Raw genomic sequence first — 3,311 nt, 5'->3', positions numbered from 1 at the left:
GTGTATATCTATGTGTGTATATCTATGTGTGTATATCTACGTGTGTATATCTATGTGTGTATATCTACGTGTGTATATCTATGTGTGTATATTTATGTGTGTATATCTATGTGTGTATATCTATGTGTGTTTAATCACCAGCGGCCATAAGGCGTCAGGTTAAACCATCTTGTGAATCTATTTAGATGAATGTTTGGAGGCATTTAAACATAAAGAGCCTGAAATAAACAATCGGCTAAGATCATCATCAACATTTTCTATAGATTCTAGAGATGATTGTGTTGATAGTGATCAGCTTCACTATCAAACGCTCCATGTTAATATGGAGCTCATATGAACACAGAGGACAGAAAACTGGAGAAAAACTGAGATATTTAGCCTTATTTAAAAGATAAGAGACTGAAGTGAAAGCTCTGTGTTATGAGACATGAATTAAATGAAGCGAAGTGATGAACAATAAATATAAATAAATGTGGAGTTAAACAAACTGCATTTCTTATTCAAATCCAGCGGTTATTCGTGTTTTTTTTTTTATCAATTGTTTGATTTGAATATTTGATGGAACAGCAGAAGAGAAGTGAACCTTGGAGAACTGCTGAAAGGAACTGATAAAAAACAGAAATCGACTTTAAACAAGCGTCTTTCTGTTGATTTTGGTGAATTACGGAGCAAAAAGCTCAGCTTTAAAACACCACAGTGGTTTGAACCATAAAGATAATATGAAAGCTGAGGTTTACTGAAAAATGAGATCTGTTTAGAAAGAAGAAGGCGACGTTTTACTGATGCTAAATGAATCCTTCCTTCAACCTGAGATGTTCTCAGTTTCTTTTTTTATTCTGGAATAAATAAATAAATGTTATTTGAGTGGATTACTAGTTGAAATTGCACCATTAGATACTTTATTTATATTTAAATAAATAGCTTTCCATTTCCAAAGTGATCAGTTTAATTGAAGTTTCTCTTTACTGTCACACGGCTTTTCATTTCAAGAAAGGAAAACAGCCATTATGAGCCTCTCTGCTGGAATTCATGGGTTTTTATCTCATCTGCAGGTTTTAGTTTATTTTGCTTTGTGAATCTGATGCAGAGATAAAGCGGAGGAATCAAAACTAAAACATGTAGGAGATTTGCACTGCTTGGTGATCAGATCGGCTCTCCAATAAGAAGCCAAAACAAAAAGGAATGTTTTGGATTTACAGATGAAATTGTAAAGCTGATCTGTCAGGCAGAGTTACTGTTTTCACTAAAGTTTAAAGGGGAGGAGCCCCCCACCCCCACCCTCTAAGCATTCCTGTGCATCTCTACAGTAACAGCCTCTGTGCTGCTCGATGCTTGCAGACATTACAATCTAGAGTATCACCAAGATGGCACTCTTTCTTCAATCATCGGATCACCTGGCAGGTTGGAGCTACAGCACCAACATGCCTGCCCCCTGCACAAAAATATATGTATTATGATGAGTGATATGGGGGGGTGCACAAAGCCAAATCCACGCGGTTGAATAAATGCAGGTGTTATTGCATTAAAAACAGCCAATTAAAGCGCACAAAGGGGTCATGATTAAGGCTGTCTGGCTCAGACTGTGGCCGCTGACCTCGGGTGGATTACTGTGGAGCCCATATGCGGCAGATAAGCGACCTGGCTCAGAGCTCTGTTGAGCAAATGAAAAATGGGCTTGGCACAGGCGCGCGGGCTCATGGTTGCCCACAATGTCTGCGCTCTTTAATAAAGATGATATAAAAAAAAAGATTAAAATAAGAGAAAAGACCAGAATCTGCATCAGGGTCGCCTTAAGATGAACTGGATGCATGTTTATAGAAAGGAAAACCAATTGATCCGTCAGAGACCATCTGGGCCCCAAGATGCGAGAAAGAGGCGAAAGATCCAGAATAAGGAAAGCGACGCGAAAGGCTGGAGCGGCTAAAATTCCCACTGACGCACCGAGCTTAAAGCAGACAAACAAAAGAACCGCGCGCACACATCAAACAGGAGTAAATATCACCGAAAAAGGCATGACATCACCGTCCTCCGGAGGCCTCGCAATAATAAGATTATAAATATTCCATCGGATTAGAGCCGTTAGAGCGTCCAAGGACGCGCAGAGAGAGCTGCAGGTGGAAACATGGCTTCATCCCCTCTGGAGAAACGCTGATGCTCTGATGGTGGCTGGAACAACAACACGTTTCTGCCTTTTTCTGATGGATGGAGAGGATGGAGAGGATGGAGAGGATGGAGCGCGCGCGGTGCATAGAAATAAAAACAAGTCAGAGCGCGAGGAGGACAAAACGCTGCGGGAGGAGATGCGCGGACAGGCGGTAGAGGCAAAGCGGGTTGAATGATGTGCGGGATGTTTCTGAACGTAGAAACCAGTGGAGGCCAAACCTCTCCCACCTCAGGCTGAAAATATGAAATAATAAAAAATAATAAAACCCGGTTTCAGATGGAGGAGAGAAAACGCTGCGTCCCTCATTGGTCTCTAACTGAAAACCATCCGGTTATTTCTGCAAAACCGTGAAATGTCTCGGTGGTTTCCTTACCTGACAGCAGACAGCGGTGTTGTCTCTTCAGCGGCAGTCGCTTACCGGGGCGCGCGCGCACACACACTGCGCTGTGCGGCGGCCGGCCGGCAGGGGGAGCTGCGGAGCAGAGCGCCGTCCTCAGGTCCAATCAGTCTGCTCACTGCCGCCCTCTGCTGTCAGGGGAAGAAATAACAAGTGTTTACAGAGAAAAAAAAATCAGCAAAAACACAGAAAAATAATCTAAACATAGAAGATGTTTCATCATAGGCTAAAAAAAACAGAGGGTTATATTTAGCAGAAACTAATAGTGAACTTGAAGGAAATTACACCTGGCAGGCTTTTATTTTTATGAATAAAAGAGATAAAAGAGGTTTGGGTTGTAAAAATCTACTGAGTCTCATTTGGTTGCTGTTAAAAGTTAAAATGAAACCAACTTCCTTCAGAAAAAGTAAAATCAGGAAATGGGTTTTATTATATCTCAGAAAATGTAGCTGTTTAATAAAATCCTCTGAGGTTTCTTATCAAACATTACTGTATGGAGTTAGATCGGTCTCAATTTTTCACAAATACACAGTGTTTTAGATATTTTTATAATTTTATTTACCTATTCCATATTATATGTTTCATGTTGCACGATTGTACCATAAAAAAATTCCTAGTTTGTGAACTCCTTCACTAACAATGGCAATAAACCTGATTCTGATTCTGATTCTGATGTGATTCATACGTGCACAGAACAAGATTCACCAAAGTATTGCTGGTCCATAAACAATTATAAATTAAATTACAAGG

At 40.4% G+C, this 3,311-nt stretch overlaps 1 protein-coding gene across 5 annotated transcripts in view; it reads right to left on the bottom strand.

The window, feature by feature from the left end:
• The window catches only part of LOC107090931 (microtubule-associated protein tau-like), a 51,012-nt gene extending 48,373 nt beyond the window's left edge, over positions 1–2,639 (bottom strand). For all 5 annotated transcript variants that reach the window (XM_015384578.1, XM_015384580.1, XM_015384584.1 and 2 more), the window contains exon 1: positions 2,538–2,639. The gene's annotated coding sequence lies outside the window, so the exon portion shown is untranslated. The remainder of the gene's footprint in view (positions 1–2,537) is intronic.
• Positions 2,640–3,311: the final 672 nt, after the last annotated feature.

Source organism: Cyprinodon variegatus, unplaced genomic scaffold (assembly GCF_000732505.1).
Source record: "Cyprinodon variegatus isolate N-32 unplaced genomic scaffold, C_variegatus-1.0 Scaffold316, whole genome shotgun sequence".
Classification (NCBI taxonomy): Eukaryota; Metazoa; Chordata; class Actinopteri; order Cyprinodontiformes; family Cyprinodontidae; genus Cyprinodon; species Cyprinodon variegatus.
Note: the sequence above shows the minus strand (reverse complement) of the source record. Positions and strands in the feature narration are given on the sequence as shown.